General features: G+C 37.2%; 1 protein-coding gene across 1 annotated transcript in view; it reads right to left on the bottom strand.

The window, feature by feature from the left end:
• Window positions 1–17669, bottom strand: part of LOC148079853 (beta-1,3-galactosyltransferase 1-like) — a 109255-nt gene that overhangs the window by 87233 nt on the left and 4353 nt on the right. The window lies entirely within an intron of this gene.

Here is a 17669-nt window from a genome sequence, read left to right on the forward strand (position 1 = left end):
GCATCATTTTTTAAAACGTCACTTTAATCACAGTTTGCTGCTTGAGTTAGCTCAGCCTTAAAGCTCAGATGACGGTTCATTTTGGAACAGCTGCAGATACTCTCAGATAAATGTATGAGCCAAAAAAAGGATTCATAAAAAATAAACAATGTCACATTTTGACACTATATTATCAGTTTATATTTTCTGTAACTCATTTGATTTAACTTTAAACAGTAATGACTCATGAATAAATCTTAATCTTTGTATCCTTTTCTTTTGAGTTATTTCCTTTGATCTATGTTCTTTATACTTGCACTTTGTCATCCCTTACGCTTTGTTCTTATGTTTGCCTTGTTTTTATGAAACTTGCTGTACTGAACTTGAAAGCCAATTTACCGAAGGAGATATCCACAGATATGAATAAAGTCTATCCGTTCATCCATCCATCCATCCATCTCGAAAGCTATTTTCTTATCGATGATATTCGTTTCATCAAATCGCCCAGAGTCTGTGTCACATGACCAACAAACTTATCTGCCGCACTGGATTCAAGACAACGTTTCACAGAAAAAGAGACTCATTGTAGTTTCCAGAAGGATAAAACTTGCCAAACAAAAGCATTTGTTTAGTTTTGGAAACATTGTAAAATTCACACGAACTTAGATACGTAATTCCCTGACTGGAGGGAGCCTCGACTCTTAATACTATGGATCTGGTCTTTAAGAGCTCACAATAAAAGAGAAAGTTAACCCACTGACAAAGAAAATAAAAAATAACTGTTAGAAAACAACTCATGAACCCATTCAGAGGGGACATGACCGTTATACCTTATAAAACCCAAACCAGAAGCGAATCACTGGACAGAAAAAAAAATGCTCAAGACTTCTTGAACTCCAAAGTTGACATATAAACTTGTAAGTGGATCAAACGTCTCCAGTTCTGTCTGCCAGACTCAATTTTTAATATATTGCTTATTGATCCTCTAAGAGCCAGAATATGTGTGTTTTGAATTGCAGACTCTGTGAGGCAGTAATAATATTATATATATATATATATATATATATATATATATATATATATATATCACAGCAGATAAGAGGAACATCACGTTGAGATTTCTTCTACATTCAGCAGTTGCTATTCAATTGTGATGTACTAGATATATTAATGAATCCTTTCATGTCACCACTGAAGTAACGTCAAACAAGAGTTCTTGACGACCTCCATCTTCCCTTTGATCCATCTGAGTGGCCGTGAGCAGCTGAGGACTGCGACTAGGATGAAATCAGGCTAGAGATAGTGCTCTCTTCCATGTTTTACTGGGATTTCGGGGGAATATACAGCTTAATAAATATCATGTTCTCTGGCTTCATCATCACCGAAGACCACAGAAGGAAAAAAATATCTACAAAAATATCATGTTCAAATAAATCAATGTTCTTAATATTGCTCAGCCTGAGCCCATTTTTGTTGGCCAAGTTTATTCTTTTTTTTCTTTTGATTTAACTCCAGAGCAAACACAAGTCAAATCATGTCGTCAAACTGGCTTTATCCCGAAAAAAAAAGATTACGTTTGTGAACCTCTGACTTTAAATCCCAGCTTCCAATCCAGTCACAATCCCTTTCACACTGAGAGCCTTTCTCTGCAAAGAAACTCCCCATTTCACCAATAGTCACGCAGCATGATGTCACAGGACGCTCAGCCTCGGAGATTTATGTCCAGACTCGATTACTGTCCCGTCTTCCTAATTGCTGTGCAACACTTGTTGGTCACAGATCACGGCTCCGTTTCACCACGGCGCCTGTCAGCGGCTCACATCCGTGGAGAGGCAGTGCCAAGAAAATCAGCCAGAAGTTTTTAGGAATAGTGATGAATATGTTTGGTGACATCATTTCAGAGATATGTGTCACCGAACGTGCTGTGTCTCAAATCGCATACTTCTCTTAGTATACTAGAAGTTAGTATGCATCAGGATAGTGTACATACTAACTAGTGGGCAAATTCTCAACAGATTGTATGTCTTAAATCAAACACTGTCGGAAATGATGCGACAGCTTCTTCTTCTACTTCTATTTAACGATGGTTGCAACCAGCTGTAGGAACACTAGCGACACCTGCTGGAAGCACGTTTTGCAAGTTTGGAAAAAGAAATAAAGAAAAAATATGAGAATCGAAATATTCGCGAGATATTTAAGCTGGTATCAGCACCGAAAAGACGTGTCATCCTTTTACTGCTGCTGAAAATACACCTATAAGTATATGCATATATATGAATTTATATATGACTTAACTTCCGTTTAAAACGTCATTAAGATGGCGGCCGTTTAGTGTGGTTAGTGTCCATCGAACAATGCTCAGTTTTGTGGGCGTTTTAGTACGCCAATTTAGTGTGCATGGCGCACTAAATTGGCGTACTAAGAATTGAGACGCACTTACGCACTAAAAATACTAACTTTGAGTACGCTAGTATGCGATTTGAGACACAGCATTGGAGAAGTAGTTAACTACTAATTGTGCAGAGAATGATGTAATATGGTCTGGTTTTCATTAGTTTTAATTCAAGATTAACAACAAAAAACTTTAAATATATATATATGATAGTTAGACTCTTTCTTGTTAATATTGTAAATTAAATGTACCTACTAAAACGATGATACAGAAAACAGTTTATTATTTTGAATTAAGAGCTTCTAAAGATTATAAATATGCTCTTATCTGATGCTTTTCCAATCTTTTTGAGGAATCTTTAGATCTGGAAATAATGACAGTATCGAGGGAAAATCCCAATGGGCTGATGATTAACTGAACAAGACAAAGCAATAAGGAGACAAACATCAGCCACTGCTGTACTAAGCCACATTCTTATACCGCCTCAGAGACTTATAGAGTAAAGAGTATTATTACTGCCATACACTAGAGATTATGCCTCTAATCTGCTGCCCCGACATTGATTATTAATGGCCAAACATAGCGTCGTCTAACTCGCACAGGAGGCGTGACTCTCGGTCCCTTAAGTATCTGTTATTTACTTTGGGAGCAAGTGAAAAATACATTTGCGATGAGCAGCGTCTGCAACAGTAAAATGATACGACGGAAACACCTCATCTGTTCCTGTCAGTCTCTCCGGTTCATTGAGGTGACGTCAGCTGACATTTCATCGCCGCGAGGCGTCGACGCCGACGAACGGTCGGGATGAACTTCACAGTAATCCGTATCGATTGGACTGAGGAATAACACCTGCAGAGGGTCAATAAAACTGCACCAAATGTCATTTATGTGAGGATAATCCTTATTTCCGCATTCAAAAGTCTCTTTTGTGTTTCTGTCTGGCGATCAAAAGGGCAGACGCCAGACGGTGGGATTTTTTTTGACATAAAGTCAACAATAAAAACACTTTTTGATTCAGATAACAAATAGCTTTAATGAACTAATTACTTCCTTATTAATTGTTAATAATCAGTATTTACGGTGCTGCTTAGAGTTAACCGGTGGTTAGCAATGTTTAGGCCGTCGTGCTGAACAAGGTGCGTATATATATTTTAGAAATAAACAATAAATGACTTGTTTAGACACATATATTCAAGAACTTATGGTAACATATGACATTTTCTAAATCCTTTCAGTTGGTATTGTAACATTTGTTAGTCTATGTTCGGCTAGCTGTGCTATGTTGCTTTTGCTGCGTTACGCTTTGCTAGATTATGCCTTCCTAGGTTATGCTTTCCTATGTCAAGCTTTGCTAGATTATGCCTTCCTATGTTACGCTTTGCTATGTTAATTTAACCTACTCTTTCTTTGTCACTTTACGCTATGATACGTTACACTATGCTAGATTGCGCATTACTACAGAAAGCTACGTTATGCAATGATATGTTATTCAATGCTATATATGGTGTCTTATTAAATTAAGCTATTATTTGTTTATATATATTTTATATATATGTTCTGACGAAGCCTATGTTATGTTATGTTGCGCAATGCTATGTCACACTATCCTAGGTAACGCAATGCTTCGCTACATTTTGTTATGTTCTGGCCTGTTTTTTTGCATTAAGACACCTCTCTGATGACTTCTAAATAATATTGCCGCTCTTGCAATGACCGTGGTCACATGGACCCTGAACCACAGTTCACAGAGAGACATTAAACCAGGAAGTGAGAGAACATTGGATAGCTTTCATATTGACAAAGATAAAGTTTTTGTTAACATAGATCAAGTTTTTCAAAGCAGTAGCCAAATGTGAAGAATGACATCCAACTAAGAGAAGTTCAAAATAAAATACAATAGATATCTTCAGACAGTTCAACATAAAAGCCCAAACTTTTCTTTTTGTATATGAGAATAAAAACCTATTTTTAAGTATTTCAGAAAAAGCATACTCAGCAGCTTCACAAATTTTGAATTAATTCATGAGTCAAAAAAAGCCTTATTTTGTGTAAAGGATTGAACATTGTGGTAATAAAATATGTTATATTGGCAGTTCTTGGGCCACCTTTTTAATATACCTGATATGTGTATTTTTATTATGTAACATTAAATCATTAAATGCTTTATAAAAATCCAATGGTGACTGCAGGATGTGATGCCTTCACTAGGCCTGGCCACGTTCCACACCTACACTGGCAGCCCCACATGTTTAAATCCTTCGCTCCAATTTTGTCTTCATTAAAGTCTAGAGAAGCAGACGATGCCAAACCATCTCAACGGGGACTGCAGATGACGCCTCGCCACTCAACATGTGTCTTTCCCGGCACGAGAGACCGCCAGGGGAGGCATTAGGCAACATCAGGAGGAGACCAGCAAACAGGAGGACTTTTCATTTGTGGCAGTGGCTTGTGTAACCTCAGCCGGCATGTTTGCACCTGGTATTCTCCCTCCTGATCTATTGTACCTCAGCAAATTAATAAAGATCTTTTCTTTCACCTGTGCGTCACATCCACAGCCTTCTGCCTGCCCTTTTTTTCTGAAGATGGCAAACATCCAGCAGCAGAGAAAAGAAGACCCTTTAATCATTATCTCTATTTATCTCTCTATCTGCTGCCTGTGCCTCTCAGATATTTAGACTGCAAACAGACATCAGAAATAGACTCCTGAATCACTGTCTGGCAGAATACACAAACACGGCTTTCATCTCCCAACTCGTAGGAAAATAGAGTGAAGTCAAAACATGGAATTGTGTGTGACAGCGATGCTTTGTCAGGGAAAAGCGATTGCATGTCTCTTTCGACCCGGCGCTGGAAACACACAAGACCCTTCTGGTTAACAGCAGTTGGTCACCATGAAATTGAGGAAAGAAAAAACAAAGGCTCCGGATAAAAAAGAAGAGCAGAGGATTTCTCTGCACACCGAGCGGAATTAAGCCATAAGGGATTTACGGTCAAAGCAATGATCGTTACACCAGAGGCTGTGCACTTCCACTTCAGATCCACTGATAAAAAATAAAAAGATCAAGTTGATGTCCGCAGCTTGTTTCTTGCCAAGATAGAGTGTTTGACCTGCTGGAAGAATATCAAAGGATCAGGAGGAGAAAAGAGCATCAGAGAAGAATCTCATTCCCCACAACCAAGAACTGATTCCACTGTACATTTAATGGAAGATGCTGATTTAATTTATTGGCCATTGACAAGTATTACACTTGGTTATTGGTTGCTACACCTGGACTTACACTGTACCAGATTCTTCTAATCATGGCTGGGAGATAAGAAGTGAGTCCAATTGTTTAGTTTCTTCACTCTAATAGCAGCATTAAGGAACGTATTTCCTGCTCCCCCAATGTTATAATAATGTAAAAGCCACATTGTAGAGCAGGAAAATTTAAACAATTTCCGGAAGGAGACCTCCTGAGGGATCAATAAAGTTCTACCTAACCTAACCTAACCTAGGAGTCTCCAACTCAACTGGACAAAGGGTCAACAGAGGTAAATTACTTTCAAGATGATTATTTTGTTATAAAGTTTTGTGGACATATTTGTCCATAATCTTTGTTTTATTTTTAATTACATCTTAACTACTGTATATAATCAGAGCTATTTGATGAGCTGATCTTCATCTGTTAACCATCTGAAATTGTACAAAGATAGAATCCCTTGCTCCGTCCACACTCGTAAAAACTTAATGGAGGGTTGCAAAATATTATTTCACCCGCCGTTGAGACATTAAAACTGGAGCTCCACCACCATAATCAGCATGTGCTGTGGTTTACAAAACCAGACAAGAGTTTTTTTTAAGGTTTTCTTTCTTCAAATTTTGAAAGGAATACAGGTGTATCATCCAAGTAAAGTTGCGTATTGAAGAGCAGCGTTAAAATTATAAATGGAAAGCACAGGTTGCGATTGGTCATCTCAAAGTAACAAAAAAAGTAACAATAAATAAATAATTTCAATAAACTTTTGAAGCCATTTATTTCCTTAATACAACATGTTTATTTTTAGATCTCCATCAGCAAAGATGAAAAGCAGGTTTTCCTGACTGGCATAACACGGGTATCATAGCCACAGTCCAGGTGGGTTCAGCAGGACCACAACCTAAATGATTCCCTTAATCACCAGGAAAGTTCTACAACGGGCTGACAATCCTGTTCACCTGCAGGGTGAGGCTATTGGGAGGCAGCCGACTGTTCACGAATCATGCTCGGTCCTGGTGGGCTCATCAGCATTCCCCCCGGAGACCAACACCTGCTGCTAAGGTGGATGCCTGGAAAGTTATTGGATTGCTAATCTCTAACTAGGGGGCCTTTTTATGTCGGCAAAGGGGCACGGACAGGGTTGAAAAAAAAAGAAAAAAAAGCAATAAGCAATTGATGGGAAGCCAACGACTGGAGCAAGAAGCCAGGAGAAACCAATGTGCACAGCTTTGTTGAGGCACAGCAGGCCTTGCTATCAGAATGTTCATCCAAACAATCTCCCGGAAATATCATGTCAGTTGAATGAATTTTCCTCCAAGCCATTCTGTCTGATGGAATGAAACTGCAATCTCCATCTGTACCCCAAGTGTCTGCACCGCCCGGAGCCTTCAACGCTTCTTACTGCTGGACATAAACGTGGGTAATGTTGACGGTTGATGGGCCTATAAAATCCGCCAATTATGCTCCCAATTGTATTGATTATTAAACAACTTAAAAACCCAGGTCTCACCAAGTGTAACATTTTATTTTTTTTTAAACAACAAGCAGACAAAAACTATGAAATATAAAACTGTAACAATTTGACAGATTATTTACTGTGAGAACTGGAACCTGGCTAGTCAACCTTGTCACACACAATGAAGCACACAGTTACACAGTACTCGGGACTCAAATTCTGTGTGAGTAATATCACTTGTTACAGGTGCTGTTGCACAAAATAAACACACCTGATCGCTGTCGTACTATTGCTCTTAAACACTTCTTTTTCGAGGAACATATTTAACTTCCTACTTGTAAAAAATAGGAAAATCCCAATGAGATACCGCATGAAATGGTTATTAAGCTTTTCATCTACTAAAAGGTACAATTAGAAAGTAAACTACAGAATTTTATTGGTTAAAAAAAGAGTCAAATCTCTGTAAATCTCTTACAAAAAAAATGATATATATTTTTAAGTTTTGATGCACTAAGAACACATAAGCTATATGCTGAAGCAGTTACTTATGAGCTGTGATTAGGTTGAAGAGGGATTTAAAAACCCATTTTAAATGAAACAAGAGAGGTTCTGTAAGTCTTGAAAAACATTGTGGCATATTTTGGCTTCACACCACATAAAACATCAAACACGTCCCAACAATGGTGGGGAGTCGGCGCCGCAATCCTGCCAAATTAACACCATGAGTGAGAGCCTCGGGCTTGTTACATGCAGGTGTCAGGAAGAACCTGCGAATGGATGACGGTGATGCTGGTTATTATCCAGTTAGTCGTCCGAATGGGAACGGAGACAATGACGAAGGGGAACTAGATCACAGAGGAAAAAAAAAACTTTCCCTAAAGCCAATTCCAAAGGGAAAAGGTCACACGCACCCATGAGTGAACAAATTGTTTTTCTTCTGGAAGGACAGGCGGGGGCGTTGTTTGTTGTGGACCAGGCCGATGGCCAATCACGTCCCAGCAGTGTAATTTGGAGCTTCTGCATAAATCAGGCAAATAAACTAAATGACGCTTCGTCCCCTGGTCGGCATCTGCTGCACATTGTTCTGGTGATTTCAGATGTGACTACAAATGTGCATTTTAAGATTCAAGCAATTCACAAGATTATCACTGGAATCACTTCTTCAGGCCCTGACGATATGAAGACCGGACATGAACTGAAACCACATGTAACTGGACTGCCTGAAATATCGACCAAGAAGACGTTTATATGCATTAGAAATATTGTTGTGAACCTATATTTACATTAGTATTTTAAGACAATTTAAATATATTGAAAACCAAATAACCCAAAAAACGTGAATGCATGTTTCACGTTTGGCCCTGACAATTTCCAAAACGGGAACAAATTTGAAAATCCTCTTTACTTAGTATGTATTACCTATGAGCTAAATTGGATCAAAATTGCACCTGTTAGAATATTCACAGGGGTCGTTAGACCAATTTTGTTCATTTGTTGTGTGTTATTTGTTTTTGCAAAATATGGGTCATCACATTTTCCACTGCAATTTGCTGTCCTTGTAGAACATGGTGGCTGCTAGAAAATTATATAAACTCCTCCAACCCTTCTCAGCATAATATGTAACCTTCAACACTAGATGAGACATGATAATATCAGGATGGAAACATCCTGAATAAAAAGATTTCAGCCGCTATCAATATTACAAGCTGTGTTTGTCGCCTCATGATATATATATATAAATGTATATATAGTGTAATGTAAAAAAATATTATAAAACCTTACATTTGTTTAACCCCTTGTGTTATGATCTCCCTCGTTTGATAATGCATATGAAGTGGTGTTTTTTTTGTTGATTTAAATATCTGGTTCATTCGTTGGAAAAATATAATAAAACAACTCCATACAGTTTAATTTAAAACTATATATCTAGAGTGATTTCTCAAGTATAACAGAGACGGACAGTGTTTGCGTCAACATAGTATTAGGTCACCAAACATAAATATGAATAAGAATAAATTGGTCAAATAGCTGAACACAGTGCAAAGAGTTGTGTGAATTGAACGTGTTATACTGTACTACTAACTTTCTGAACTAACTTTATACAGTGGAACTTCCTAAAATCAAAATATGACACAAGGTATTTTCATTTAATGTTCCCAAAAACAAATCACACCCCAGGTGATATATATGCCAGGGAATGTATCGCAATCCATTCAGCATGAACAAACATATCTGTTAGTAAAGATACATCTGCCCTTTTTAAGTTTTATTCATGGTATAACGGAAGTTAAAACAAGGTAATCAACAATGAAGGATTAATAAGTACTCAGAGTAATAGTCAGTACAGACCTGATATAAGGGATAGTTTGCATTTTAACATTGTATTTACAACGACGTCATCTTATTTAACCGTATCTATGATTCAACGTCATACATGATATGGGTATAGAAATCATTTGTCATGTTGCGTAACCACCTGGGGATGTTTCCATGATATACATAATCAACCCTGGCGTGACTCTCACGAACACGAGCGCATCACGCCGGAACGAACATTAGCTGAGCCCCTTTTTGCATATGATTCTCCAACAAAACTAAATAAGGCAATCATTCCTGGAATAATTAGAGCAGATAAAAGGGTCTTTGGAGCGAGACCCTAGGACAAGCCATTTATCATTCGCAGATCAGAGCTCTCGCGTTATAATGCATCTACGCAATCAACGCTCCGCAGCTAATGGACTGAAACGTATAGTATTCAAGAAACACACACACACACACACTTACGCACACATTAACAGGCTTCTTGAGGAAGATAAGTGTGTCTCAGCTGCCTGGAGCACAAACACAACAATGAGGAGCCAGCCTGAGTAAACATACATCAAGAAATGATTAGAAACACTAAAGCTCTGCTACTGCATGCTTCTTACCTCGGGTGGTCACAGGTGCTCAAGGGGGGAACATTCTTTGTTATGCTTAATACCCCTCGAGCCCGTATGAGGGATGAGTCAAATAGCCTATGAAGCCCGAGAGAGGATGAACATATCATCACTCACACACTTCTTTTTTTTATCCTGTATTTCACAAAGCTAGTAAAGCACTTGACATTCTGTGCATATTTCATCTGAGCCAGAGGTGTTGAGCATTAGTCGCACTGATCAGGCAAGTGTTCGGTAAAGCATGTCTCGATAGTCCGGTCTGCCACGAACGAGGATCGGGGGCAGAAAAATAAATGAAAAGTCTGAATTCTGACTTTTAATCTCGTAATTATCACTTGAAAATGAACTTAATAAAATGTTTTTCTTTTGCGTTTGTTTTCATGTGTTTGTGGAAGATCAATAAATCATCAAAAACTTAAATTTAAATACACCACGATAACTGCAGGATGTGATGTCATAAGGAAAAGGGCATCTTGTGGTGTTCCTGAAGCACACACACAGAAACATTTGTCATGTTCTTCTACATCTCTCTTGGGTCAATTAGTCATTTATTGAGTTAACTTTTGTTTTTATGAGCTCGAATAGAAACTTTAAAACGGATAATTATGTGCTTAAATTGATGAAAATGGCACTAAAATATTAATAACTAAGGTTCATTAAATAAATAGCGCATTTCGTGAATTTCTCTAAGGAGATGAATAAAGTATCTATCTATCTATCTATCTATCTATCTATCTATCTATCTATCTATCTATCTATCTATCTATCTATCTATCTATCTATCTATCTATCTATCTATCTATCTATCTATCTATCTATCTATCTATCTATCTATCTATCTATCTATCTATCTATCTATCTATCTATCTATCTATCTATCTATCTATCTATCTATCTATCTATCTATCTATCTATCTATCTATCTATCTATCTATCTATCTATCTATCTATCTATCTATCTATCTATCTATCTATCTATCTATCTATCTATCTATCTATCTATCTATCTATCTATCTATCTATCTATCTATCTATCTATCTATCTATCTATCTATCTATCTATCTATCTATCTATCTATCTATCTATCTATCTATCTATCTATCTATCTATCTATCTATCTATCTATCTATCTATCTATCTATCTATCTATCTATCTATCTATCTATCTATCTATCTATCTATCTATCTATCTATCTATCTATCTATCTATCTATCTATCTATCTATCTATCTATCTATCTATCTATCTATCTATCTATCTATCTATCTATCTATCTATCTATCTATCTATCTATCTATCTATCTATCTATCTATCTATCTATCTATCTATCTATCTATCTATCTATCTATCTATCTATCTATCTATCTATCTATCTATCTATCTATCTATCTATCTATCTATCTATCTATCTATCTATCTATCTATCTATCTATCTATCTATCTATCTATCTATCTATCTATCTATCTATCTATCTATCTATCTATCTATCTATCTATCTATCTATCTATCTATCTATCTATCTATCTATCTATCTATCTATCTATCTATCTATCTATCTATCTATCTATCTATCTATCTATCTATCTATCTATCTATCTATCTATCTATCTATCTATCTATCTATCTATCTATCTATCTATCTATCTATCTATCTATCTATCTATCTATCTATCTATCTATCTATCTATCTATCTATCTATCTATCTATCTATCTATCTATCTATCTATCTATCTATCTATCTATCTATCTATCTATCTATCTATCTATCTATCTATCTATCTATCTATCTATCTATCTATCTATCTATCTATCTATCTATCTATCTATCTATCTATCTATCTATCTATCTATCTATCTATCTATCTATCTATCTATCTATCTATCTATCTATCTATCTATCTATCTATCTATCTATCTATCTATCTATCTATCTATCATTTACAACAGTGGACTTATGAACCCAAAATAAAAGCGATGTGTCGATTACACAAAAACAATTGCCAGAGTACTCATACAAGTCCCTCCGTACATCAATTGCCTCAATTGCTTTTTCCCCTGGCCATTCTTGATTGAACGGAATATTGATTCCTTCGACCGTGAAGCTCACAAACGCCATCGGGAAGAGCCCAGTCCTTGTATTCACTTCAATGAAAAGCTTGTTGTTATCCTGCATCACATCAGCACAAGAAAGACACGGTTGAGCTACGAGGAAGTGACCGAGACAAATGCTATCATTTTTGTTTGATATTGAAGGCCGTCTTGGAACCCTGGAATTAATGCTACACTGGGATCTGGTTTGAACACAACAAATGGAATCAATAGCAGATTATGTCCCCTCAGGGGGCCCAGCGTACCATACTAACCACTCACTCTAGCTGCACACCAAGAGCCGAACCATCAACAGGTGTTGACTGACAGGACAGATCCTGATGCTTCTTTGTCTCCTTTTATTTTTTTGTTCATTTAATTTTTTATTTATATTTAAATTAAGGATTTTCTTATTCAATTTTGCAAAGGCAATAATTCTTTAAATATCAAGTTGTTTTTCGGTGTTCAGTACGGCAACATATGTTCCCTGCTCATTGTGATTAAAATGCAAATTGTGGAAGCGAGGGATGTAAATAAAACATGTGGAGTGCATGGTTTAATAAATATTTAACTAGCACATAGTTGAATTATTACTGTAATGTCTCTCGTAAATACAGAATCTAGTCGAATCGATGCATTTTCCTTCAATAAACTTAAGTCAAGACGCTGCTTCATGAAGCTCCATCAGACCATCGCTACATTTAACTGCCTAAAGTAGTGGAGGGAGGCTGTGCATACTTCAAAGAGAGAACACTGTAAATCAGAATTGAATGTCGATTCAGAAAGCTTCACTTTTTTAACTATGGCTGGGAATCTAACTTTGGTTCTTTAGACGCACTGACCACATGCTTCGGTATTACCAAGTATCGAAACATGCTTCGTCTTTCGATACCAACGCGTGGTCAAAACTTGATAATGTCTACATCTGTGTCTACAAGGCAGTGAACTTAAGATAAATGACTCACTTGTTAGCAAGAGTTCTTTATCACTGGAATGTGTTTGTTTGTTTTTCGGTAAGAAAACAGCCTGGAGTGGAAATGCAAAGCTGAAACTAAAAGATTTCTACTCTGTGTCATTTGGCATTTGTAAGAATTAGGGCTGGGTATCGAACTTTCGTTATTTTAAAGCACCGACCAGATGCTTCGGTAGTACCGAGGGAGCAAAACACCCTTCAGTGCAAAGTTTCAGTTCACACGCCTGATCAAAACTTTATATTATTCTAAAGAAAAACGGATGAGTGAAACTGGCAGTGAACTTTAGATTGATTTGTTACTAGCAAAAGTTATTCGCACTGGAAATTTTTTGTCCTTTATTTTTTTCTGCAAGAAAACAGGAAGTTGACCAGAGCTGAAAACATGTACTTAAGATGTGTACTGTTTGTAAGTTCCTTTTTTTTTTTTTTTGGAATTGTTCTTTTTAAAATGGTATTGAAATAAGTATCGATCCGGAACCGGTATCGACTTAAACGCATCGGTAATATCGAAAATCTTTCATCAATACCCAGCCCTACTATCAACTGTCATTTTTGAAAAGTGACCTCAAAATGAAAGGCATTATAATTAAAACTATTATTTAAAAACAATAGTGACTATAACTTTGGCCATAATAGTGAAGCCCTACACTCCAAATGCTAGCTCAGTAAATGACTCGTACTCTCAAATAAAGACTCACTGAGTATCATATCATCTGACAAGTGAAAATATCGATCGCTTTGTCTTATAAATGATCATATCATTGTCATTAAAGTCCACATGTTTATATCAATTAATGTCATTCGATTACAAGCTCGATAAAAGTCTGCAGCTGTTCATTTGCAAAACGTTCATTCCCGTCCAAGCAGGGGGGAGTCATTTGAACCCCAGCGGGACACAAACGCCGCACATTAAAACCCAAGTGACAATCAATCACCTTCAGCCACAAATGTCAGATCGACGTCCCTCTTGACATGCGAGGGCCTTAAACAGGCATCAAGTGTATCAAACGCTGCTCATATAATGAGTGCTTCATCTAGTTAGGCTAAGATTAATGACGCTTACACACATACTTGTGCTGCCGCTATAATTAGGCCTAGGAGTCAAACACATGAGTATTCAAATGGGTTACTACGGTCCACAGAGGGACGTAGGCTCATCGAGAGCAGATGCTGATTGAAATCAAGCATGCAATATTTGAATTCTACTGGAAAAAAAAGAAAAAAGAAAGACAACTGCACGAAATGCAGCGCTGCAACTTCAGATGTGAATGTAAACATGTCTGGCAGTCATGAAGACGATGCACTGTGCTCGGTTGGATTTCTGTGGCTGAGAAAAAAAAAGAAAAGAAAGCAGACAAAGTTGACTGTTTTTGCAGCATGAATATGAGAGAGACCGTGGCAGGCGTCCACAAAGAGGATTAGAGCAAGGGCAACCGAAGAATGATTTAAGCTGCACAATGATGCTTTTGTCCCGTGAGCCTTCCAAAAAAAAAACAGGGTTTTTTTTAAGAATCAGAAACTGTTTTTTTCTCGTCCAAGTTCCTGTGAGGGATTTTGGTTTCATCATCTCAGAGCCACAGAATAAGACACGGTGTTCCGTGCTGCAGCAGAGATAAGGCGGACCACGAATGAAGCCCTGCGTGTTTCCCTGGTGTTTTTTTTTAAAAGGTACCAGTTGATAAGGTCCTCACCTGAGCGTGCCTGCAGGTGTTCGACCACTCGGCTTGACATCACCAGCCACAAAGAAATGCGTATGTTTGGATTGACAGCACGTTCATGTTCTGCCAAGTATGGGGTGGCATTATTAGGGTCTCTGAGACACATAAGAGCCCCCTGTAAAAACACACTTCCTACCCTAATACAGTCCAATTCATTTAAAACCTCCTATTAGATTAGACTGACTATCTCCTCATGCATGAAAGGATTTATCAACAGAAAATGAAATGTTCTGAATATTATTTAGACACATAAAAGTATGTCTCAACTTATTTTACAATTTAATTTATTTCAATTGGTTTCCTTTATTCTTCTAAACAACCACAAAATAAAAGCAATATTTCAAATATATTCCAACTTCTTGAACGTGTTTTTTTTTACAGCAGCCATGTAATATTATTTTTCTAAAATCTTTTTTAAAGTTGAACTTCTCATCATCATGACCAGGTGTTTTTTACTTTATTAATACTATATATATTTTACTACATAAAAGCATATAATGAAACAATGATTGAGTTAGTTTTTCTGGGTAACTTATTGATTTTTTGGGTAATATTTATAGTTTTTGGGCGTCAAGTATTTTTAAAATATTTTCAGGAGTCATTTGAAGGCAATTTGGTCTGTTTATGAATCCATTTTGGTCTTTAAAAAGGACGACAAACAAATATATAATATTTAAAAAATGGCTTTTAATTTGTTGTCCTCAATAATACACTTTTGTTGGTGAAACAACCTCCTGCTAAAAACTTCTCTTCACAGCATGTAGAAAAGAAATAAAGCTTGGGTTTCCCCGAGGTTAATTGATTTGATTGACAGATAGATATGCAAGCAGCAAAAAAAAGATTTAAATAGGCAGCTGGTTACTTACTGGTTTGTCATGCTGAAGAAAGAGCTGAGCCAAAAGGCAAAGATCCATGCGCGTTCCTACACTATGATCCAGACCTGTCTTATTGACCAGAAGAACCAGATGGATACAAATGGATGAATTGTGTTTTTCAACATTGTTATTTACAAATGAGATGAGGAGCTCAGTCATCCGGGAGAGACTCAAAGTAGAACTGTGGCTCATCCACGTTGAGAGAAGCCAGTTTGAGTTAGTTAAGCAATGTTTCACGATGCCTCCCATTATGGAGGTGTTCTGGGTATGAAGAACTGGAAGCAATCGTTCTTCTCTTGAACTGAGAACTCCTGGAATATACCCAGAGGAGCGGTAAGAAGCTTCTGGGAAAAAGAAAATCGGGACCAGAGACCAAACCTGGGATAAGTGGTAGAAGATGAAGGTACAACCTGACGAACTACACATGATCCTTAACGACTTCTTGTGATCAAAAACATGGATTTAATGTCATTTATGTATCCAACATACGTTTCTCTTTATAGGTAAAGACACATCAATAGAATATCTGTAGCCGATAAATGTCAACTACTCAAAAATCAATTAAATTAGAATGTCAATCAAATAACTTCTATCCAGTTGAACTATGAACCGTTCCAAATGACAATTTAGTTTCTGTACCGAACGTATCCTTCCGGGCACTCTGGGATTTATATTTTCCAACAGATAATTGCAAACAACTTCCCTGCTGACTCATTACTCATGCCGTTAGTGGGCGAGAATCCGATCTCAGTATGGTGTTTTCTGGACTTGATGTGACACAGCCCGCGGACTCCAAAATAAGCAAATAAATAAATAAAAAGAGCAGGGACATGTGCGACGGCACACTGGCCAACAACGTTATCAAAGGATCCAAGAATCTCTGGACACGAGTCAGACTTGATGATCACGATGAAACAGACGGCTGCTTGTGATGCCCTCCAAAGTGTCTTCACAGGGCGAGCCAGGCGGAGAGGGGGGGGGGGTCAGAAAACATCAACGTGACGCCACCGAGCCCCTCGGAGAAGAAGCCACGGATCCCTTGAAGAACGGCTGATCATACAGGGAAGGGAAGGTAAGTTGACACGCAGACATGAAGAGACGTTACTTAGAAGACATTTCTTTGACAGGAATACACTGCCGAGTCCAACGTAGAGTTACTGAAAGATGCCGACGATAGATGTCGTTTGGCTCAGAGTGATATTGAAGGAAGTTTGCGTTATTCAATGACAACTGTGTCGATTTAATTAGGTTAGCTTCACAATATGAATGCTTTTTTTATCCATTCATCTTAGTAGGTTTAGACACACAAGCAACAAGATTATGTTTTGACAATTTGATGGCAGTAGCATAAGATTTAACTTAAATTCGGGAATAATAAACAACACCTTAATTGAAAAGCATTCAAGGTAAAGGAGAAATCTGTCCAGGCAAACAAAGGCTGACATAAATCAGACGTATTTATTCATTCAAATCCAGGAACAACAGTAAAAATCTCAAGGTACAATAAGCCGAGAGTACGATTTAATTTCAATAGTTTCCCCACAAACAATGGTACTTGGAAAACATACAGGATGTTAAGAATAAACACACACGCTCCTTACTTAATCTGTCAGTGTTTTAAGTGCAGTTATTAGTAACAACAGGTATTTTTCAAGTGCAAATAACATCCAGTCTTTTAAGGAACAAATGTAAAAAAATATATATATATATCGGTTGAGTGTCTTTAAAGTGGATGCTGTTGATTTAACATGCTCTCTTGTACCACTCAACACCATTTGCACTTCTTTCATTCATTCTTTTTCAGCAAGGTTGCAGCGACCGACTGTTGTTGCTCCAGGTCACACTTTCGTGTTTTAACAACATCCATTAGTTGTTGTTTTTTTTGCTTGTGTCTCTCATGCATATATAAAAACAAACTATAATAGTTTCCTGCTCTTCCTGAACTCTGCAGTGGATCATTGCTGATTTGGATTTCTTCTTCTATCACTAGCAATAGAAAAAAAAACTAAACA

The sequence above is a fragment of the Callionymus lyra genome, chromosome 5 (genome assembly GCF_982586985.1).
Source record: "Callionymus lyra chromosome 5, fCalLyr1.hap1.1, whole genome shotgun sequence".
In the NCBI taxonomy this organism is placed as follows: Eukaryota; Metazoa; Chordata; class Actinopteri; order Syngnathiformes; family Callionymidae; genus Callionymus; species Callionymus lyra.